Raw genomic sequence first — 25,927 nt, 5'->3', positions numbered from 1 at the left:
AGCTGGAGACGCGTGAAGAGTTGGAACGCGGTTTGCAATTAATCTCCATTTATCTCATGATTGTAAACCTCCCATTTGTGATTATATTTAATTGTGATTAAATATTGATTTAAATATCAACCCTATAAATAGTGAGTTAAGGAATGTAATGTACACAAGTGAGAAGCTCAAAGAGTAGAGAGAAGAAGAGAGGAGGAAGAGAGGGAGAGAGAAAGTGAGAATTGTAATTTTTCGGAGAATAGTGAATTTGTGGTGTGTGCTCCGTAGACGTAGTTTGATATTGACCGAACCACGTTAAAATTCTGGTGTCACATCTTTCTGGTTGCTCACAGGTTCCTAACACTCCCAAACTAGTATTTCATACTCAAAAAACCCCTATAAGATTTCCAAAATTTGGGAGTGTATTTTGTAAAGTATTTTTTTGATTTTCTTCCCTAAGATTTCAAATGGGAGGGGTACAAGCTTTCAAGCTTCACGTACCTTTAGTTCTGAGGAAATATATAATATGTATATTTTTTAGATTAATTTCTTTGCTTGTATATTTTCTAAATTCACAAAAGGAGTAACATAAAAGACTTTTCAAATTTACTTTGAGATAATTTCATAATTAATTAGGTACCATTAGTAAGAACGAGCGCATAAGGGGTGCTCGTACCTTCCCCTCGCGTAACTGAACTTCCGATCCCGGTTTTGGTAACGCAGACCGATTCTAACGTTAATTAGGTACTAATCAAGTATTCTAATCACACTAAAAGATTAGTGGCGACTCCAATATTCTTATTTTTCTTCGAAAATTAAACACTATTTTTATTTCTCTGACCTCGGGGCAAACGCGCTCTTGGACGTCGCGACAAATGGCTTAAATAAAATAGGTAATAAGATTCACTAAGAATGATACTAATACTAATAGTAATAATTACTATTATGATTAGTATTAGCAATAATTCTAATACTAGTAATAATAATAATTATAATAAATGATTTTTTAGGTTTTATTTTGACATTTTTCTATTTGTAAAAAATATTTTTAAAACATAATGATGATGATTAGAGGACTAAATTAGGTTCAATTCGCCAAATCAAGTCAACTCAAATGGATCTTCTATTTTTTCCATTTAGACTAGTCAAGTGGGGTTTTTGTAGCTTCAAGCCTTTGACTACCTTAGATGCCATCCACCCAAGATGTCGTTTCACAAACCCATTGCAGGCCAATTTTGATGAGCAATTGAAATAACTAGGCCAAGACGCTCATTATAAGAACCGATCAGTTAGATTATCTTCACATACGTATTTACTAGTTTTAAGATGTCTAATACTGTTATTCTTACCAAGATTAGACATGCATCATGAACATAGTAGGATGAAGGAATTGTTGAAAACTCAAATTCACAATGTTTCTTAAAGTCATTTTAGTGATGTACTAAGTTGAAACACAAACAATAAGAAAAATCAACCACTTCAGTAACAAACAAGTTTGATCACAGTGCTAACAAAGTAGTTAACACAAAGTTGAACATTGCATGCATCTTGAACTTAGGGGGATGAAGAGATTATTGAAAACTCAAATCCATAATGTTTCTTAAAGCCATTTTAGTGATATACTAAGTTGAAACACAAACAATAAGAAAATCAACCACTTTAGTAACAAATAAGTTTGATCATAGTACTAACGAAGTAGTTAATAGGAAGTTGAACATTAATAGCAATCACGATTGGTAAAGAAATGCTGCCAAGCTTAGCCTTTCCATCATGCATCTGCATAAAATTCTTCTATTATTGGACGAACGGTTATTGGCATTTTCACTAAATGATTGGGATTAGTCCAATATATATATCCAAATGAGTATCGTCCTTGAACTCTTAGTTGGGAGCATAATGTGATCTTAAAATTGATCTTCTTTAAAGCGCCGTTGAAGAGCAAAATTGGTGGTTCAACTATCAAACTTATTCCTGTGGGAGCTTCGATAAATGAATTGTACCAAGAATTTTCTGGACCAACATTTGTAGCTGTCCCTGATATAGTTAAGCAACTCTTTAGTTCAGGAACAGAAATAGAGGGCAAATTGAGATTTTCAGGAAAATTAGTTGTTCCATTGCATTGGATGTGCATCCTAGTCATTTGACTGATAACACTTTCATCATAGCCCATGGAGCAAAGAAAATTGACATAGTCAGAAGTTTCCATGTCAAACACAACACCAGGATCTATGGCCTTATTAGGATTGACAACACCACCTCCAAAGTCAAATGGATCGGCCCGCTTACTTGGAAGTCCTTCAGCGACAATGTGTTGACCATATACATCCTTTATGGAAGCTACATGAATATGAGTGGGTGTGTGTGTGACAAAATTAGAGTGAGAAAGAGATATATATATATATATATATATATATATATATATATATTTTAAACACACTCAATATATATATATATATATATATTTTAAACACACACAACTACACAAGTAGTTGTGTGTGTGTGTGTGTGTGTGTGTGTGTGAGAGAGAGAGAGAGAGAGAGAGAGAGAGAGAGAGAGAGAGAGAGAGACAAGTAACTCGTTTTGATTTTCTACCTGTTGTGACAAGTGCAGATTTGATGGCAGCAGGGCTCCAAGTGGGATAAATAGATTTAATAAGAGCAACAATGGCTGATATATGAGGACAAGCCATAGAAGTTCCAGATAGAACGTTAAAGTTTGTATAAGGAAAGGAAGAAGGTGACCAAGCAGCCAATATGTCAACTCCCGGTGCAGCAATGTCAGGCTAACCAAATACATACCTGCATTAGTTAAATAATCAATGAAATAAAATATGTAAAAATAATGTTATTACCTTCAACACAGCAGGAGAAAGAGAATTAGGTCCTCGTGAAGAGAAGCTTGCTACTTCAGGGGCAATTTGTTTCCCTATTGTTGTCGTTGTAGCACTAATCTTGACCTTAGGATAGCTATAGTATAGAAAATCCATTAGTATGGGTCACTAAAACAAGCAAGTTAATTGCGGCACTAGGTTTTGGTAGGATGAAAGATGATGCAAATAGAAATTATAAAACTATGAAATCATGAACACATGCTTCCTAGTTACAGGATGAATGTCGTGCGCACCCTTCTTTTTTTTTTTTTCTTGCCCTTTTAAAAGGCACTTCAATATCATCTACTTCGTCATAATATCACCTATGATTGAATTAGGTCTAAATTTAGTTAGTATTTAAGATATCTTATCAAATAACAAAAATTCTTTTTAGTCTCATTTAACTTGTATAAAATAAAATCTATTTAAAACAAAAGAAATACGCTGCATATAATCATATCTAAGAAAATACAGCTTGTAGAAGTATGGTTTTTATTTATAGCAATTATAATCACAACAAAATATAACTACTTTGTTTTGAAAGATACGTGTAAAGAATATTATCCTGTAATTTATGTATTTAGACAAGTATGAACACTTTAGATATTAATTAAAAGCATAATCAATCGATTCAAAATTTTTAGTTTGGAGAGGATACTAGTCAAACCCATTCTAGTAAAAATAAGATCAATTTGACAATCATGCATTTAGTTTAAGAATATAATTCAAGTTGCATACTTATTACGTTTAATTTATACAATTCAACCTTTGATTAGGGTTGTTTGGTGGTTTGGTTCATAGAATCTTTATAAGATCATATGAAATGTAATGCGCATAGTATTTTGTTCAATTGCTTAGTTTGGGTTAGAAGGTGATGTGATGGTAACATAACATTTTTAAAATTTAATTTATAATATAATAAAATTAAATAATATATATATATATATATATTAGCTCAATGCTATTTTACTTGTAAAAATTAATGCGCAGTGCAAGTGTATGTGTAGCGACTAATTTGATAACTCCAATTGTGGTTGCAATGAATAGAAAACCAATTAGTTAATGAAGATAACCAAATACGAAAGGACCAATCTTGAGGTTGGGCTGGTTGACTGATCTGAGGCCCAAACCTAGCAAGCTGGCCTAACAGAACCTATATAATGAAAAATGGCTTTGGACCGGAGCAGTGAATATGGATCTGACATGTTCGGATCTGAATTTGAATAGATTTGAAAATTTTTCAATACAATTTTTACAATATATTTTATTCAAATCCAAGGCATCACCCAACATAAAAATTGAAATATTTTTCTTTTACACTATATGGGGTGTAAAAGTCAACACTCTTTAAATGCTATCTGATAATCAAATATGAAAATGGGATTTTCTTAATATTTTTCTTTCCATAATATTTTTACGAGCCTAAAGTCAACACTTTTTAGATGCTATGTTACCTGCTTGCCGAAAAGTATAACCAAAGAGATGTTCCTATTGTGTTGTCCACTTGAACAACTGGAAACAGATCGGATGGTACAATTTCTTTTGTGGGTGCTTGGGCAAAGATGAGACCGACTCCCCCAGCTCTATATACAGCAAACTCTGCAATGCCCACTGAACTTTGAGATTGAGTTTGAAAACAGAGAACGACCTTTCCTCTTGTTCGTGTGGCATTCAAGGAGCCAATTCGACAGCTTCTATTAACGATAAATGAACATTGTGCATGTGAGTTTCTAAACATTTCAAAAGAAACAAAAGGAAAGGATGGAGAGTTGTATTACTTGGCATCATTCGAACTTGCGCCAATTGATGCAAGATCTGCTCCATACCAAAAAGGATACAACTTGGTCACATTTTCCCTTGTATTTAAAGCTTGGCCCTACAAAAGATTATGAAAGCTATTCCACTTAGCGGGTACTATTTAAAGAACATACTTCAAAAAATGACGTAATAACTTGAAACAAACATTGATAAAATAAATGGCCAAGTCTAAACTTAGATTGCATTTTGAAGTTTTGAATAGAATTTAGAATCACAAGTTGTGGGTTGACAAGTAAATATTGATCAAAGTGAGTAAAATACGAGCATTGTGATATTTGAAAATGAGATGGGATGACCACACGCATAATTTTAAGTAAGCCTATAATTTAATGAAATTCCCTTAATAGTTGCAAATGCTAAAAGAAATTAGGGATATTTTTACCAAACAAACCATGTTTGATCAATCAACCAAGAATTTGGGTTGACGGATATGAAGTAGTGTGGAATCAAATTACATTATCGGATTTAATTGAATTTTGATCACGACGAACCAACACATAGATATTGTTTTACTCTTTTATTAGCATTCACAGCTAGAACTGAGGCTTAGGCTACTGCGTGCATGTAAAATGAACTAAAGATATGTTTCGACGGTTCAAGGAGTAAAAGTACCACAAACGTTTGGTTGTTCCCAAGTGTGATCGGAGTGGGGAAAGATCTATCAATGGTGCTAGCAGCAACACTGATGAGCCACGGAGCAGCATGCTCAACTGTTTGAGCGAAAGGGCCGTTGTTCCCAGCAGAGCAAACTACAGAAATTCCTTTTGCTGCAGCGTGAAAGGAGCCAATAGACAGAGCATCCGCAAAATAAGGTGCAAGTGGGACTGATGATCCAAAAGATGCTGAAAGGACATCCACTCCATCATAAATAGCATCATCAAGAGCAGCAAGAATATCAGCTTCAGCCCAATCGCCATAAGCGGTCCAACAAATTTTATAAATAGCTAGGCACGCTGATGGGGCACCTCCTCTTGCCAATCCTTGAGCAAGTCCCAGAAAACTTGCGTTTTGCACGAAAGCCCCTGCTGCAGTAGAGGCTACATGGGTGCCATGCCCATTTAGGTCTCGTGGAGATAAAAGATCATCCCAGTCAGTTGAATTCACGTTTCCATATTGTGCTTCATATCCTTTAACGTACCAACGTGCACCAATAATTTTTCTGTCAGTAGCGTCGTAATATTGTGTTAAATGATGGAATACAAGAATGAGCAAGAAGTAGACATCATCAAATTAGAAACCATTGCAGTACGTTTCATAAAATTAACATGCGCCCACGCCTTAGGAGATGTAATCTTTAGATTGTGGAACTCAAATCGTTTTTAGATTATTTATGATGCATCTAAAAAATTTTAATGATAAAATTGAAAGTATAAACTTCAAGGTGCATATTTAAAACAAGGAAGCGATACAAACAATGTACTTAATGTTCGAGATTACTAAAAGCAAAGAGAATGGCATAAAGTAGTAAAAAAATGCTAAATTAAGGACGAACAATGTGAAGAAATTTAACCTATTACAATTGGAAAGATTGAATTTTTCGTCTTCTTGACATATCCCTTTCCAATGGGATGGGACCGGTCCCATGTCCTCATCATTGAAACTTTCAAATTCAGGCCATATTCCTATACAATAACAATTGAATGCAAGAACACAAAAGTGTATTACAAAAGTGCATATGAATAAGTAAAATTTCCATAACTTGACTTGTGTATGGTGTTTTTAGTACTTACCAGTATCAAGGATGCCAATAATTGACCCGCTTCCATTATGACTCTTCTTAAGTATTCCATTCGCTACTTAGGATTTTAATTGTAAAAAATCCCAACTTCTAGTTGTGTAGACAGAAAAATTTCTACTCGAAAATACATCAAGAACTTGAGGAAAACCTATATTTTTATTTGTTAGTAAGGTATATGAATTGTAAGTAATGCTTATTACTACATCTTATTCATGTGCAATATCACATTAAGAAGAAAATCACATTTTTCTCCAAATACACATTACCTGAAATATTGTTGGCTTGAGACTCAGATAACATTGCGGCAAATCCTGAAAACCCATACTTGTAGCTATATAACATCGATTTCATGGCTTCTTCTTTGCTATCAAATAAAAGTACAAACAATTACGTTTTTTTTCATGAATAAATATTTAATTATTTGGATAATTTATATAAAAAAAAATCACAAAAAATGAATGTGGCGCAAGTGGCAATTCTTTAAAATAAATCTCGAGGAGAAAATGAAAAAGGGACCTAGGTAGTTCAAACAAAAGAAAATAGTACAAAATTTAAAAGCGAAAACAAAATTGTCATCTCTTTTACCACCATCTATTAGTCTTAAGGTTTGATTAACTTGATTTTGGTAATAAGAAGTTGTTGTGTACTAATGACTTTGTGTTTAAGTTGCTTTCTATAGTATTAAGCTATTGAAGTTGAAGACTAAAAAGAGGTTTTGAAGAGTTAAAGCTTCAGTTTTTTGGATTGTTATTCTCTCAATTGTATTGTACTTTAACTTATAATAATATAAGAATATAGAAAGCATAGCACAAATGAACTTAGAATGGAGAATTACTAGAACAAAAGGATGACTAAACCCGACCTTGGAGCTAGGGGCAATCGATCGGCCACAGGGAGCACTCAATTGGTCTAGGTAGAAGTTAAAAGTGGTTGACTGGCCCCTAAAGGTGGTCGAATGATCTGACAAGCTTTGCCTACAACAATCTGTTTTTCCTATCTAACGACTAGTAAGTGGTTGGCTGGGTCCAATAAGCATTAATTTGACCGGTCTGAGTAGCAAAAAGGCTCCAACAAGTAGAAAGGGACTAGTTTTTCTCTAATCTCTATATATACCCTCTAAAGGTTAGAGAACGTTAAAGATACATGTTGAATATTTAAGTGCTTTTACTTTCAATTCTCTCTTAATCTCTCTTTTTCTTCTAAATTGCTCATTCTTGAGAGAAACTCTAGAAGACTCTTGAGCATTAATCTTGCATATTCTTTGAGAGTTTTTTATATGAGCCTAAGTTTATAAATTATTCCTCATAAGGAGTTTTTTAGGTTGTAAACATTCTTGTAATTGGTTCCTTGGTCTTCGAAAAACAAGGGGTTGTATTAATTTCCTTGGTCTCCGTTAAAACAAAGGGAATACTAGAACCTTAAGGCAGTTGGCCTTGAGAGAGTGGACACAAGTGAGGATAGCCGAACCACTATAAGAGGAGTTTTCAATTTCTTTTTAATTCACTTTTTAAATTGCTTTGACATTGTGTATTTTGCTCGGTTTGTTAAATTGTTTAAATTTTGTATGAAACTTTAGTTCTATTAAATTCAACTCACACCCTCTTAGGTTGCTACTTCAGTCAACCATTGGAATCAGTGTAAGGGCACTTCTTTTAAATTTTGACTTATTTGTCTTTGAATGACCCATGCCAATTGTCAACATTGGCATTAAGGGATTCTCCATCATTTGACCTCTATTTTTTAATTGAAAAGACTTTACCTATTGAAAAAAATAGGATGACCATTTTTCTAAGTTCTTTTAATTTTAAAATTTGGGATGTTATCTAGGATGAATCCACTCTGTAGACATCCCATTTTTACCCAGATCCAATATTATTATTATTATTTTTTAATATTATTATTATTTTGCTATTATTATTATTATTTTTATTACTATCATTATTATTATTATTAGTTTTCATTATATTCATTACTTTATTATTATTATTATTATTATTATTATTATTATTATTATTATTATTACTTTACCATTATCATTTTTTATTCTTATTTATTTATCTATTATTATTATTATTATTATTATTATTTTCTCTATTATTAGTATTATCCTTATATTATTATTATTATTATTATTTTGGCTTAGGGTTTTGGGGTTGGAGCCTATTTAAAGGCTCCTTCCCACAGCCAAAAAGGTGGGGCGCAGCGGACAGCCAGAGCCAAAGCAAAAAAAATAAAAGTAAAAAATTTTGCTTCTCCTTGATCGTCTTCTTCTTCTTCTTCCCCTGCTCCACCTCCTATCCCCGCCGGCGAACACCACACCCGCCTCAGCAGCAGAGCCGCGAGCCACCACCTCACGACCGCCATCTCCATCATCATCTCCATGCCCTGCTGTTCTACCATCCTCCTCTACAAGCAGCAGAGCCGCGAGCCACCAACGAAGCCAGCCTCCGGCTATCTCTGCAACGTCTCTCGGACCAGAAACCTCAGACGCACAATCCGAAGCCAGCCGCGCCAGTCACAACTCCGGCCATCCTCATTGTCTCCGGCCAACATCTAGCCTCCCACGACCTCACCGGCGAGCCCCTGCAGCAGCTGAATCTCCTCCATCGACCTTCACGGCCATCACCGCTCACTGCCAACGCTACAATCACCAACCACCCACCACGATTCCGGCAACCCCGCAGGAGCAGCAACCCAGCAGCTCCCTCATCCTCCTCGCCGTCATAGTAGTCGCAGCTTCCCGCCGTCCTTCATCGCTGCCAGCAGCAGCAACCCACGGTGAGTCCCCTGCTTCCCTCTGATGGCGCGCGCGCGCACACACACACACACACACAGATATATATATATATATATATATATATATATATATATATATATATATATATATATATATATATATATATATTGGTTCAGCTGGTGTTTTTGGTACATAAATTTTAAGTTTTTACTCTATTTTACTTCTGCATCTGTGTATATATCACGTAGAATCCATACGCACACTGCACACACAAAAACACATAGCCTTATAAATATTTTAGTTTCTATATCAAAAGTTTAAATTTTTATTGTGTTTGTTATGTAATATTAGTATTTGATAGCCATGTTTATTTTATTTTTATTTTTGTTTTCTTCTTCACATTTATTACGAATATTAACTGGTCTATCTTTATTATTGCAGGATTATTGTTGTCATGGCATTTGTTTTCAAGTTTAGATTTTTGGTTGTATCTACTTATAAATATTAGATGATGTATTATCAAAGTAAGGTTTTTTTTTTAACCGCCATGTCATGTATTAAGGTCATTATCATGTTTCGTTATTTAATGTCATTTGAGATGGTATATTGAGCTTTGATTTGATTTCCTATTATAAGTTTATGAATTATCATGCTGATTGTTTACATATAGTAAGAGTTTGGATATATTCCCATAATTTAATTGTTTCCTTTCCTAGGTATAATTACTTGCTAATTTTAGGTTTACTTAGTTTGATTACAAGATCGTTTCTTTAGTTTTGGTGATTTTGTTTATACCCTTAATTGTGTGTTCATATTAAGGTAAGCGTCCTATTAATAAAATATGCTTATTATCTTCATTATTATTATTATTATTATTATTATTTTTATTATTATTTACTAATATTGTTATCATTATCCCTATTATTATTTTTTATTATTATGGGCATTAAGATAGTTTAATATCTTAACTTATTATCCCATTAATACATATTAAAACCTCCCATACTAGTATTTTACTATAAAAAATTTAATACAATTTCAAAATTTGAGAGTGTATTTTCTTAAGTATTCTCTTAATTTTTTATCCCTATGATTTTAATGTTAGGGTATGAGCTTTCGGGCTTCACGTACCTTAAGTTCTGAGGGAATATATATGTATATATTACATTTATTTATTTATTTATTTTTCACGTGTATTTATAAACTCATAAAAGGAGTAACTTAAAGACTTTTTAAATTAACTTAGGGATAATTTTAAATTAATTAGGTACCGTTCGTAAGAACGGGTGCGTAGGGGGTGCTCGTGCCTTTCCCTCGCGTAACCGAACTCCCGACCCTAACTCTGATAACGTAGGCCCATTCTACCCCTAACGGGGTAGTAATCATGTGTTCTAACCACACTAAAGGTTAGTGGCGACTCCGACATTCCTTATTTTTCCTTGAAAATTTTAAAAACATTTTCATTTCGCCGCCCGGGGCACACGGGCGCCGGGACGTCGCGACACACTCCCCTAACCATTGTGGAGAATGGTGAAACCAAACCAAAAATTAAAAATATGTGGAATAAAAATGAAAAATGCATGTGCCAAATAAACTCTAAAGTTATGAATATTTTACATTATACATTAGACTATAGAGAATTTAATCGCATCATTGAATACACCTCTACTAATCAAAATTAGCACACACTTCATATAATCCATGAGGAAACCTCAAGGGTAAAATATTGCAGGATAAATATTCATGTCATGGAATATGAAATGTTTGAAATGCATCAAAATAAGAGGATAAATATTCTTGTCATGGAATATGAAATGTTTGAAATGCATCAAAATAAGAAAATTAATGTTATGTTTACTAAGTTTGCTGATATAATTAATGCTTTAAAATATCTTGATAAGAATTATGATAATTTTGAACTTGTGCAAAGAATACTTAGGTGCTTGCCAAAAAAGTGGGAGGCCAAGAAGACCACAATTCTTGAGTAAAAAGACCTACAAGAACTTCCTCTTGAGGAGTTGTTTAGGTTTCTTCTTTTGCATGAAATGGAAGTAAAGAGGGTGATGAATACAAGAGACAAGAAGAAAATATTAGCACTTGACTCAACAAAAGAAAAGGAGGAAGAGGAAGATAGTGATGAAGAAACAGTACTCACCGCCAAAAATAAATAAAAATAAAAGATTCTTGAAAAATGAAGAAGGGTGAAAAGAATGAAAAAAAATAAGAAAACAAGAGAAAGTTGCTTGTTATGAATGCAAGAAGTTGAGGCATCTTTGAATCGATTGCCCATATCTCAAGAAGGAAAAGAGGAGGTTCAAGGAAAAGACTTTCAATGTCATTTGGAAAGATAACAACTTTGACTCGAGCTTCGACAAAGAGACGGCGAATCTTTGCTTCATGATTATTGAGGAGAAAGATGAGGCAAGGTTCTCCTTCTTGAATGAAAATTTTTAAGATTACTTGCTTAATATCCCTAAATTTGAGAATTAGTTTGAAAATTGATTCCAAACTAATTGTTTTTACCCAAAGTTTCATCTTAAAATTGTTTGATATATTTATTTACATTATATTTTGTGCAAATATTTTGCTACTTCTTAAAATGTGATGAGAATTTTTTGAATTTTGATTCTTTTTTATTTACTTTGATAAATGAAAGTTTTGTCGAACGTTGAGAATGATTGAAAATCTTTTATGTTGAAATGATTTTTTGCTAAACCTTGTTAGAAATTTTGAATACTTTGGTTTAGGGGGAGCTTGCTCAATTTGAATATTATATTTTGATTTTATAATTAATGATCATTGAGCATAATGAGTTGCATATTTTGAAATTATTGAATGAAAGATGAACTTTAATGAATAACTTAAATGAAGAACTTGATCTCTCTAAGAGCCTTATTGGTTTGAAATTTATATCAAGGAAATATCTGTTATCTTTGAATTAAAATATTTTATGGATTATATTTATTTGAATTCGTTGTCAATATAAATTAATTAAAAAATGAGAATATACTTAAGTTAGATAAATAATATAAATTATGAGAGTTCACTATTTAGATGTACACAACTTATTTTAAGAAAAATGATCAAGTCATTTTTTAGGGCACATTAGGGAACACATACTAGATTCATATATAAAGATGTTACAGATTATAGAATGTTATAGCCAAAGAAAATTATTTCTTAGTTGTCAAAATCAGGAATTTCATATTCAAGATCTCGTGTTTGAATCCTATGAAGGGTAAAAAAAAAAAAAGGAGGGGGGTTATATGGAATGCGAGATGGGCTACATGTGGAGAAGAATTAAATTTAGGACAAGATTATGTGGAGAAGAATTAAATTTATAAAAATATATATAAATAAATATTAAAAATAAGGAAACTAAAAATTTTAAAATCAAAATAAAAACAAGAAATATGTCATTGACACTAGAGATGTTGTATAGACAACTCTCCAAGGTTAAGGGTTTTTAGGACTCTTTTACAAGTTTTGAGTGTCCCTAAATTTTTTTTGACAATAATAGAAAATAAAAATAAATAATCATCTTAAATAAATGCATATTAATAAATTCAATAATAGAAATAAAAAAGATAAGATTCCTAATAATAAAATTTAAATAATGGATTGTTTGGAAACATTATTGAGACTATGTGCTTGGAATTATGTTCGAGATGAAGAAAATTATGTGCTTGAGCAAGATGTTGAAGGTTCTCAAAGCACTCAAATGATAACCCAACTCTAAGACTTTATGTTTCTTAAGAGACATTCTATAAGTCAAAACTTTTTTTTTTTTTTTTACTAAAAAAAGGCGGCACCTCCATTTATTTATTAACAAACTTTCACTTTTGGCGGAGGAATACCGTAGTTACAAGATAAGCAAAAGGGAGATTACAGAAAAATAAAATAAAATCCTCTCAAAAACAATACTAGCAACCAACCAAATCAAGACAACAAAACTAAACAAAACTAACAAAGAAGATAGAAACACAAAAAAAAACCATAAACAAATCAAAATTCACCAAACAAAACTCGAGGGTTGAACTAATGAAGAATGTAAGTGAGACCCTATAATAACCCGAGAAAAAAAATTTTAAAAAAAATTAATTAATTAATTAAAAAAATAAAATTAAGAGTAATTATTGATTAGTTAATTAATTAAACATTATTAAATCAATTAATTAAATAAACAAATAAAAAAATTAAATTAAATTAAAATTATTTATCATAAATTAATTAATTAATTAAGTATTATTAAATATGATGTATTAAATAAATAATATGATATATATATAAAAATATATGATGGTTAAAGTATATATGTGTGTGTGTGTATATATATATAAAATATATTATTATACTTATTATATGATAAAGTAAGTAAAAAGGAAAAAAGGAAGATGAAAGCATCTTCAAGAAGTCTTCCTGAAGCAACACCGCCTTCCCCTTCTCTATAATTCTCACTGTCTCACTCTCGTCTTCGTCTTCGTCTCCGCCTCCCTCTCTCTCTTCAATTTCGTCGGCCTAACGAGCACTAATTGAGAAATGCAAGGTGTCGTTGGATTCATAACTCCGTTACCAACATTTCTATTAGAACAGATTTGTCGTGGGAATGGCTTAGACACTACTCCTGTGGAAAGATAAATTTTCCTCATTTTCTCAATTTTGCTTTAAATCTGTTATTAAATCGACGATCAGGCACCACCATTGGGTCCTAGTCGTCGATATCGTCATTTTGTCGTAAATAATTTTTTAATTGGGATTTTCTAAACCCTACTCCAAAGCGAGAGTATGATTTGGAAAATTTGACAATTTGGCTAAATTTAAGGGTATATTTATTTATTGGGTATTTAAGAGTTTAGGAAGTATTAAAATAATATTTTATTTAAGATTAATTTAATGAAATTAGGATTTTTGATTCAGGGTCCGGGTGAGCGCCGCGGGTATTTTTCGGGAATCTTGTTGGCGTAGTTCAAGAAATCAGGTAAAGGGAAATTACATATTAAATCAGATTTTATGAAATTAAAGGTAATAATCTATGTTATATTATATGTATGTTTTGGTGTGAATTATTAAAATGTCAACCATGTAAAACTATAATTTCTGAACCTATGACCTTTTATTTAGTTATGTATTTGTGGAAATGAACTGAACAAAGTGGAAGGAATTTTTTTGGATAATTTTGTAAGAAATGGAAATTGTATTTTCAGTAATTAAATGTTAAATGTGAGTTGACCTATTTTACAGGAATATGTATGAATTTTACTATTAAATTATGTGGCATGAGAATCAATGCAAAGTATATGTTAAATGTATGAGATGCAGGCTAAGTAAGTAAAGCAACGAGAATAAAATATGATATGAACAATATTGCCTGTGTATGTTAAATACAACCATGTAAAGGTACGACAGCTGAAAGCCGGGTTAACAGATTCTAGCGCATTTTTATGTGGACTAACTGATGACAGCTAAGAGGAGCTGTGTTAGCAAATTATAGCGCATTTCTATGTGGACTAACAAATGACGGCTAAAGAGCGGTTGTAGTACAAAGAAATGAAATGAAAATGTTATGAAATGAAATGATAAGGAATGACAATGCAATGAAATGAAATATGAAATGTGAATGATACAAATGAGAAAGAGTCACTTAAAGTGAAACGTAAGGAAATGTTAAGTTATGAACATTAAAGAATGTGAATGATTGGACAACGATGGAAATAATGATGTATTATGATGTTAGAAGTATCTATGTACGTAGAACATGTTACGATTGGGCAAGACATACTCTTCGCCTGAGGGTTTGTTGAGTAAGGCGAGTGCACTAATAGTTTCAGATGTGGTAGTAACTGCATAATGCGCTAGGGCAGAGGGAACCTACTTGTATGGGCGGGTACAATTCTCTATCCTTAGGGCCTTTGCCGGTAAACTATTGTTGAATGCATGAGTACAAGATTAATTTATCACTTGAGGGCTTACTGAGTAAGGTGAGTGCCCTAGTACGCTTTAGCTGTGACCTTTGGGTTACCCAAGTATCAGAGCAGAGAGGTGCTACTTATATGGGCGAGTAATCACCCCTATCCTCGGGTAATCTCGTTAGTTAAACATTTGCATGTGTTTGATTAAGATCAGAAAATGATTTTCAGTATTATGTTAATAGTTTGCAAATATTATAAAATGATATGTATAATCTCACGATGGCCACACGCTGAGTTTAATATATTATTTCTTCCCTTACTGAGATGTGTCTCACCCGAATATGAATTTATCTTTTTCAGGATTTCCTCAAGATTGAGCTTTAAAAACTCAAGGTTTTTATAGCATTATTGGGGAATAGAAAAAGAAAATGGTATATTCCTATGTTAATTTTAGGATGTATAAAATTTATGTTTTATGTCTTTATGTTTTAAGTTAGTTGTGAAAGGATAGTTGTGAAACATACTGATATTAGTGGATAATGTTTTGGAGACATGCATATATTTGAATACAGGTGGATGATTAATTTATTATAGTTGGTAGTTAGAATTAGTAAACTTTGGTATTATGTTATATGGAGATTATGTTTATGTTTCCGCTACGTATATATTTGTTTATGGATTATCAGGGATTTTATCAGGTATAACGCACCTGACCCGGGATTAAGGGTTCGGGGCGTTACAGACCCCACCTATCCATAAGTCAAAACTTGAGATATCCTTTTTATGCGATTTTGGGTTCGAATAATGAGAGGGGTGGGAAGGGATATAGGCTAACAAATGGACTACCTACCGTTATATAACCCAAGCCCAATATGAAATTCTAGTTTTTTTTTTTGATTACGCACCGGGTATCCACATGTCCGTTTTACAGTCCACGTGACTAATCCTGCGCCCCTTGAAGTTGACCCCACAACTCCAAAGGGAAGGTAAATTCAGGAGTCCAGGGGCGGAGACGAGTCCAAGAGGGTTTGAACACCTAACCTCGTGAAAGGCACTCCTACAACCCGCACTACCACCTAAACCACACCCTGGGGGTGGTAATATAAGAGTGCTACAATGATGTATGCTTTAAATAATTTTTAAGATAAGGAAAGTCTAGTTTCAATTGAGGTTCCAAATGGATTAATAGAATTTAATTACTAAATATTAAGTAAAAGACAACTTCTATTTTTCATCACTATGCGTAATGAAAATCAATGAAGATTAGGAAACAATTATAGTCATGACTACACAACAATTCATGGTTACTATTAACTAAATGCGTGTTCTAAATATCATACTCTCAAATTTCAAATTTATTCATGCAATTCAAATTCTACTTCTTTGATGAAAGAATTTAGGTTAATTTGTGAATCATCGTTAAAATTGCTAGATGATCAACTACGTTTATGAAAAAGGATTGGAGATAAATCCATTTAGCTTACAAAACTAAATATACTCTTTCTCGTATGGGGTGTTAAATCCAAATCCAGTATTACAACAATTCATTCTATAATACAACAAAGCTTAAACTATAAACAAGCTTTTCTTAGATGGATCTTGGAGGGAAAACAACCATATACTAGCATCCAACGAATTCAAAAGAGAAAATAGTTGTGAACAATGACAGAGACTTAAATGTTTTTGATAATTTTTGAATAAATCTCTAAATTTCTAAAAAACATACAATACATGTATATGCATATATAAACTTTTTATAAAATTGAGTAAAAGATGAAAACCTTCCAAGCAATTTTATGAGGACTTTATAGTGTGAGTCCTCAATAAGTTGGGGATTATCAAGAACTGTAGCACCCATATACACAATGTAAACCTGTGAAATCCTTGTAAATATTAATGTGTGCGTATATATATATATATAAGAGTTGCTAACAAACTCTATAATAAAGTAGTATTGAAAATAGAGTAAAACTCACATTGCTTGGTTGAACGAGAAGGAAGGACATATGTTGCAAAGCAAGAACAAGAAGAGCAATGCTGAATGTCCTTAAAGAATCCATCTTCTTAAGAGACCCAAAAGAAAACTAACCAAAGAATATACAAGTATAATTCATTGAAATCTATTTATAGACAATAAGAAAGCAATAGTTACACCTAAAATATTTAAATATGCTAAAGTTATTAGGTTTAACACTTTTAGACCTTAGACCTAATTTTTTTTTTTAAATTGATCAAGGACTTATGTTTTCTTATATCAATTAGCATAATTAATTTTCAACAACATTTTGGCTTTGATGATTAGTTAAGCCTTGACATTTGTTTCTCAATGTTTATGTCAAACTTTTGCTCGTAACTCGTGGAGCATACATAAAGCATATATAAATAAATGACTTATAGTTGGTTGTTCTTAACTTCTCAATTAGAAGAAAATGATTCTTATGATAATTGTAGTATAGCATGCTACACTTATCTAGTATTTGATACAGAACGAAATGAATTGAGAGTATAATGAAATTATAAAAAATATATCATGAATTTATAAAATTATTAAGATCAATTTCATTATATTCCATTTCTTTTTTGCATACCAAACAAAACATCAAAGAATAGAGAAATTTACTACTTATTATATGAAACACTCATGGGATTCAAAATACCATTGCAGAGAGAGAAAAAAATATATAGGATTTTAGAATTTTATTTATCAGAGATGGTTTCAATTTCGATTAGAGCAATAAAATATAAAAGCATTTGATAGTATATATTTACATTTTCCAAAAAATGAGCCATAAAGTGTGTCCGTCTTGTAGCATTCTTTTTTTTTGGATTATTGTGAGAATTTTAGCCATCGACGAGCCACTCGTCAAACCCCCCCCCCCCCCGGGATGTGGTACCAAACTCATGGGTCAACGTCCTTCCCCCTGGTTCATCGGTCAGGTTAATTGGATGCGATCACAACTTCCACGTGTTAGTTAGGCATTCATCAAATTTGTCCCTGGGACACGTATCAGGATCAATCTCTAGCATAGCCATTATTTTTAGTGTAATGTATGTATTTTAAAAGGTCAGATTGTCTCTTAATCAAATTTAATAATATGAATTTATTTATTTTAAATGCTACACCATAGTATTTTAAACCTACTCAAATCCAACTTGATTAAGTATTTGATCTTATAGAGTTGAGATTATAATATTTTAACAGATAATAACACGTGACATTAAAATTTTGATGTCGTGCATGAAAGGATCGTGAGGTCATCCTTGCATAGTAAGTTGGTTGTTTGGTTGAAAATTTGAAATCCCAAATATTGTTCATATCTATTTGTGAGCTAAGAGAATAAGAAAGGTAATTTGAGTAAATCTTCAAGGGAAAAAAGTAGTGTTTTGATCATCATAGTCGGAATAAATTCCCTTTAATCATGCCAATTAACAACATGATCTTGTCTTATCAAAATTATTATTTTTTTTTTAAAAAGATATGGTTAAATATGATAGAACACATGATAGATGTATAACTTTCATTAGACATCACTAGAGAGACGTGCCTACTTTGATAACTTTTGACATTAATTTGGGAGGGGGGGGGGGAGCATGCTTTTATAGTCAAAAAATTTTTTTGAAAGTTATTATTTTGATTTGTAGATACCAATTAGTAAAACACTATTTTAATTGTTAGGTATTTCTTAGGTATCAATATGATAAGAGAATCTCTTTTCTCTGATTAAGGGAGGATTTCTTACTTTTTCTATAAAAAAAATTAACATTAAAGTCCGAATGTTAAAATGTCACAATTCAGTGCTTAAGAATTAGTCAAACATGAAAAACCTAATTTTGAGATTTAGAGTTATGATTTTGTCCCTTTTATTTTTTTCTTTTAGGTATGCGTTGGATTGAATGTTGCGGCATGATAAAATCAAATGCATGATTGCTTAAATGAAAAGTGCAATTCTAAAAAACTTAAATTGATTTTTACAATAAGCCCCCTCAAGTTCCCTAAAGAGAACCTAAAATATAGCCTAAAGCCCAGCCTTCAACCACCTGCACTAGTCGACATCTACTGTTAAAATCCCGAGTATATTTGTGTATAATAGGTAAATTAGGAAAGTGTGTAAATGTAGGAGATTACATATTATTCAGTAGGGATTATTTCCTTATTAGATTAGGTAATTGTATTATAAGATTGGGATGTATACAATGTTAAGGTATGCAAAGTTGAATAGAATATTTTGAATTCTGCTAACATGGTATCAAAGCTAGGGTCTCTCAACCTTAGCTAACTATGGCTAGCGTGATCACCAACGGCATCGACAACAGCAGAGGGTCGACCCTTGCTGAAAATATCAACGGCGATTTGAAGATCAAATCCGTTGGAGGTTTGAATGGGCTAGATAACACAACTTTTTCACTCGCAGTGGAAAAATTAAACGGAAAAAATTTCCATGAGTGGGCTCAATCCATAAAATTGGTAATCGAAGGGAAAGGGAGACTAGGTTATCTTACCGGCGAAAGGAGGAAACCCGACTCCACCAAAGTTGTAGCCTTGCAAAAATGGAGGTCCGAAAACTCCTTGGTCACCGCTTGGCTCGTCAACTCGATGCAACCTTCAATCGGGAAAATCTACCTGTTCTTACCCACGGCAAAGGACGTCTGGGACGCAATTCGTGAGACGTATTCCGACGTCGAAAGTTACTCACAGATTTTTGATATCAAGACCCGATTGTGGCAAATGAGGCAAGGCAAGCGAGGTGTGACAGAGTATTTCATGGAGATGACCCATCTCTGGCAGGAGCTCGACCTGAGCATTGAAGAAGAATGGGAATGCTCCGGCGACAGCGCACGATACAAAAAACGACTTGAAAACGAACAAGTCTTCGAGTTCTTGGCCGGCCTCAACCAAGATCTGGATGATGTGCGAGGATGAATTCTTGGCCGAAGACCTCTGCCATCAACCCGAGAGGTGTTCGCTGAAGTAAGGAGGGAGGAAAGTCGAAGACACATGATGCTGAAGCCACAACCAGATCGCGTTGGGTCTGAAATACCAGCCCTAAATTCGGGTGGGTTGGACATCTCAACTTTAATTTCAAAAGGCTCGGGAGGATATGAACAGAAACCACAAAGAGGCAAATTATGGTGTGAGCACAGTCGAAAGTCAGGTCATTCAAAGGAAACTTGCTGGGAAATTCATGGAAAGCCTGTAGATTGGAAACCGAGACATTATCAAAAAATCGTGGGTATCAGGCTACCACTGAAAGTTCAACTGGAAAATTACAAGGTGAAAAAAACAATAATATCAACCCAAGTAGTGCATTCAGCCCTGAACAGTTGGATCAACTGTATAAAATGATTACCTCCATTCAAACATTGGGTTAGTCTTCCACTAGTTCTCTAGCTCACCGAGGTAATTATTTATCAGCCTTAAATACTTTATCCTGTCACAAATCACCATAAATAATTGACTCGGGTACATCTGATCATATGACTGGTTCTTATCAATTGTTTTCATCCTATTCGCCATATGGTGGAAACCTGAGAGTCAAAATTGCAGATGGTTCACTCTCACCAGTTGCCGGTAAAGGAAGTATTCGCATATCTGACTCCGTAACCTTAAAATCTGTCCTACATGTTCCCAAGTTATCTTGCAACTTGTTATTCATTAGCCAGTTAACAAAAGACTCCAATTGCTCTGCTAAATTTGTTTCATCTCATTGTGTTTTTCAAGACCTATCATCGGGGAAGACGATTGGCACTGCTAAAGCGTATGAGGAACTCTACTACTTTGAGGAGGCAAACTTGAGTAAACAATGTAATACTGTAATTTGTGATTCTGCATCTACTTCTAGAAATAATGAACTTTTGTTATAGCATTCTAGGATGAGTCACCCAAATTTTCAATATCTAAAGCGTTTGTTTCCGTCTATCTATTCAAATAAAATGTCTCCGGAGTTTCAATGTGAAGTCTGTGAACTTGCAAAATATCGGCGTGCTTCTTTCCCAACATCCATATACAAACCATCTAGTCCATTTACTATGATTCACAGTGATTTGTGGGGAGCCTCAAGATCCCTCAATCGCACTCATACAAAATGGTTTGTTACTTTTATTGATGACCATACTCGTCTTTGTTGGGTTTACTCGTTGAAAAATAAAACCGAAGTCCGTTCTATTTTTGTTAGTTTTCATTCCATGATTCAAACACAATTCCAGACTCACATTCAAATTTTACGTACTGATAATGATACGGAATATTTTAATGATGTTCTAGGAATTTATCTTCAAGAAAATGTGATTGTTCATCAGAGTTCTTGTGTGGATACCCCTCAACAAAATGGGGTTGTTGAAAGAAAAAACAGACATATACTTGAAGTAGCTCGAGCATTGATGTTTACTACAAACATGAGAAACTATTTTTGGGGAGATGTCATCTTAACAGCTACACATCTCATTAATCGAATGCCGAGTCGAGTACTTTCCTTTGCCACTCCTCTCCAGAAATTCCAATAACATTTTCCTACCTCATGACTCCCTTCTAGTATTCCACTGAAAATCTTTGGCTGTACGGCTTTTGTTCATATTCATGTTCACCATCGCGATAAATTGGATCCTCATGCCATTAAATGTGTCTTCATTGGTTACTCCTCTACTCAGAAAGGCTACAAATGCTATGACCCTATCTCAAAGAAAATATTTGTTAGCCTTGATGTCACATTTTTTGAAACCACTCCTTATTTCCCAAAACCCTCTCTTCAGGGGGAGCAATGGAGTGAAGATCGGTTCTTTGACTTCTTTACCACCGAATCTATCGAGTCTCCTATTACCACTGACTTTGTGCCATCTACAGAGTCTCTTGTTGCATCGTTATTTCCTGACCCATCCACTGAGTCTCCCGTTGCATCACTTCCTGAACTGTCAAACACAAAAGAGCACTTAACCTTGGGGGGTGATGCAGGGAAGCAAAACAACACAGACATACTAGTTTACGCAAGAAAGCCAAACACAAAGAACAAGGAGAATCTCATACCTGAGGCACCAAACGCGTTGGAACCGGTGATGGTGTAATGACCCGAATTAAAAAATGAAATTTAAATGATAAAAGAAAGTGGAATGGAAACAAAAATAAAGAAGGAAGCTGCCAAGCTTCGTCGACGAACACAGGGTTTCGGTGACGAAGGCTTTAAGGATTTTGTCAACGAACACAAGGCCTCGTCGACGAGAAAATACCGAGAGGGAGGTTTTGAGCTGACTGAATTTCGTCAACGAAGACTAGATTTCGTTGACGAAATTTGTGAAGAACTCGTCAACGAAGGTCGGGCTCGTCGACAAATTCAACTGTCTATAAATACTAAAAATCCGATTTTTATTTCATTTGAAGCTTCCTCTCCACTCTCTTTCTCTCTCTCTCTCTCTCTCTTCTCTTCAGCCCTCTCACTCTCTCTCTTCGATTTTGGGCTAGTTTTACGCCAGATCGAAGATTTGAGGCTACCACGACGCTCCTGGAGAAGTTCTCTACGAGTTTGCCAGAACGGATCGTTAGGAAAACGAAGTTGAAAATCATTCCTGGGTTGAGATAAGACTTTTTAAGCCAAATTAGACTTTATGGATGTTATAGAAATTGATGTACGCATGAAAATATTGATGTTTAATACTGGGAGTTTTGAGTTTCAGGGTATTGATCAGGAATTCATACAGGGGTTAGGTTAGGATATTCTAGGGACTTTCTCAGTAGCCAGGTAAGGGAATAAACTAAAACAATTATTTTCCATACATGTTATTATTAATTATGAGCACATTTATTTTCAAAAAAGCCTATGCTATCTTTGTATATTACATATGAAATGTATGTTTGGAAAATACTGCTATTATGATGAAAATGTATATGTATGTATGAGATGCCAGAAATGATGATTTTAGAATATGAAGCATGACTTTAAACGGCATATGTGTGGCATGAACATTATTTTTATGTGAAGTGAATCATGATATGAAGGATTTAACGATCAAAGCATATTTTCAGGTATTTTGAAAGACGAGTTATGCTATACTGAGTTTGACGAATATATGATAAATGACTTATTTTCAGAATGTAAATACTTGAAACGTATATGGCGTGAGGCCATATTTATATTATCGGCACGAGGTCGTATTTACGATGTTGGCGCGAGGCCATGTATTTATATTATTGGCACGAGGCCGTATTTACGATTTTGGCACGAGGCCATGTATTTATGCTATCGGCACGAGGCCGTATTTATGATTTCGGCGCGAGGTCGTATCTATATTTTCGGTACAAGGCCGTTATGATGTTATGTATGTTCATGTATTATATGTTATTACAACCAGGATGTTAGTTTAGTTCAGTTCAGGGCTCGGTACCGTATTTATATGTGTAGATAAGATATCTACGTCAGATTAGTGCTAACCATCCCACGAGGGGATGGGAGATGGATAGTTGATGTGACTTTCAGTAGAGTGTGGAAGTCTACCTGGCAGTCCGGACCAGGGTGTGGCGGGCCCATCGTACTTACAGACATATTTGATTCGGCAGTGGTCGGCCAGCCATTGTCGGGTCCCGCCTTCGGGCTGCACAATCCGTCATGAAGGGTAATACATGACACCAGCTAGCTATTCATCCTGGGTTTATTTTCAGTATTACAGTTATAATGGATGTTTTATGTACGTTATGGGTTATTAGCAAATATGAACATGTATGATTATTCAGTATGATATGATGAATGTTTTCCCGAATTACGAAACGTCCTGTATATGTATAATTGCATTAAATGTTCATGTTGTCACACAGCTGTATTTAGTTTATTTTCCCTTACTGAGAAGTGTCTTACCCCCAACATTAACACATTTTTTAGGAAACCCTGAGAAACTGGCGGGTCAAGGCCGCCGTTGAGTGAGTGGAGCTTCCCTACTAGAAGGGTAAGCGTTGAACTATGATTAGGAGATTTTTGTTGCAAGGTCCTAGTGTCATTTTTGACTTTTTGAAAGATTGTAAATAAATACAGTATTTTGGAATGTAAATAACTCTAGTATTATGTTTTTATGATTGGATGTTGAGATTTTATGTTTACTGCTGTTAGGTTTTCCGCTGTGTTTGACAGATATCTCCGCTACCCACGGGTTCGGGTGGATCATTTTATCTATTATGTGACATTTTATATTTAGAAATTGAGGGACGTTACAGATGGCTCCGAACAACCATGAGTCTCATGAGCCTCCTTCTGATAATCCTGTACCTGGTGACATCAATTTACATATTGCAGTCAGAAAACAATCCAAGTCATGTACCCAATATCCCTGGTCTAAATATATGTCTTATAAAAGTTTGTCTACAGGATATCGTGCCTTTGTCTCTAACCTTGATAGGATGAAAATTCCAAAGAATATTCAGGAAGCTCTGGAAATACCAAAATGGAGGGAGGCTGTCATGGAAGAAATGTGGGCTCTAGAGAAAACTGGGACTTGGGATGAATGAGTTTGCCGAGAGGCAAAAAGCCAGTTGGTTGTGAATGAATTTTTCACAGTGAAATATAAATCTGATGGGACAGTTGAACAATATAAAGCCCGACTCATTGCAAAAGGATTCACACAAACTTATGGCATTGACTATACAGAGACATTTGCACTGGTGGCAAACTTGAATACAGTTCGGGTTCTCCTATCCTTGGAAGCCAACTTAGATTGGTCACTACAACAACTTGACATTAAGAATGCATTTCTAAATGGTGAGTTAGAAGAAGAAGTCTACATGACAATACCACCAGGCTTTAGCAAGAAAGGTGAAGAAAACAAAGTGTGTAAACTCAAGAAGTCCTTGTATGGACTCGAGCAATCTCCCAGGGCATGGTTCGACATATTTGCAAAAGTAATAAAGAACGAAGGATATCTACAAGGGCAATCTGATCACACCTTATTCTTCCAACTGTCTGAAAAAGGTAAGCGAACCATTCTAATAGTGTATGTTGATGACATAATTTTAACTGGGGATGGTATAGTAGAGATGGAAAGATTGAAGAAAGTCCTAACTACTGAATTTGAAGTTAAAGACTTGGGACAAAAGCGGTACTTCTTGGGCATGGAAGTTGCTAGAACGAAAAAGGGTATTAGTGTCTCTCAACGAAAGTATATCACTGATCTCCTAATTGAAACTGGCATGCTAGGATGCAAACCTAGTGAAACCCCGATCGAAGCAGTAAAGAGGGTTGAAGACTATGGAATTTCTGTTGAAAAGGAGAGGTATCAGAGATTGGTTGGTAAACTAATCTACTTGTCACATACCAGACCAGATATTGCATTTGTCGTTAGTGTGGTAAGTCAACACATGTATTCACCAAAAGAAGCTCATTTAGATGTTGTATACAAGATCCTTCGATATCTCAAAGGCTCCCCAGGCAAAGGACTCTTCTTCAAGAAATGTGAAAGTAAGGAAGTAGAGATCTTTACAGATGCAGATTGGGCAGGATCAGTGGAAGATAGAAGGTCCACCACCGGTTATTGCACATTTGTCTAGGGAAATCTGGGAACCTGGAGAAGCAAAAAACAGAACGTAGTAGCTCGTAGTAGTGCCGAAGCTGAATTCAGAGCAGTTGCTCAAGGATTATGTGAAAGACTATGGTTACGAAAACTCTTAGATGAACTACAAGTCCCGCTGAACTACGAAAACGCTTAGGATGCCATGGCAGCTGCTATAGGCAGACTCCACACCTCCAATGGGCCTTATTTTAGGTTATCCTTGCCCATTCTCTCTCTAATCTATTTTTTCTCTCTTAATTTCTTTCTCTTAATTTTTTTCTCTCCAATCTTTTTCTCTCAATTTCTCTCTCTAATCTCTCACTTGATCTTTCTCTTGATCTCTCTGTTTCTGTAATGAC

General features: G+C 34.2%; 1 pseudogene; it reads right to left on the bottom strand.

The window, feature by feature from the left end:
* Window positions 1-1,747: 1,747 nt before the first annotated feature.
* Window positions 1,748-17,110, bottom strand: LOC131160978 (subtilisin-like protease SBT3.9; annotated as a pseudogene).
* Window positions 17,111-25,927: the final 8,817 nt, after the last annotated feature.

The sequence above is a fragment of the Malania oleifera genome, chromosome 7, assembly GCF_029873635.1.
Source record: "Malania oleifera isolate guangnan ecotype guangnan chromosome 7, ASM2987363v1, whole genome shotgun sequence".
Taxonomy (NCBI): domain Eukaryota; kingdom Viridiplantae; phylum Streptophyta; class Magnoliopsida; order Santalales; family Ximeniaceae; genus Malania; species Malania oleifera.
This window is presented reverse-complemented; position numbering and strand designations above follow the sequence as displayed.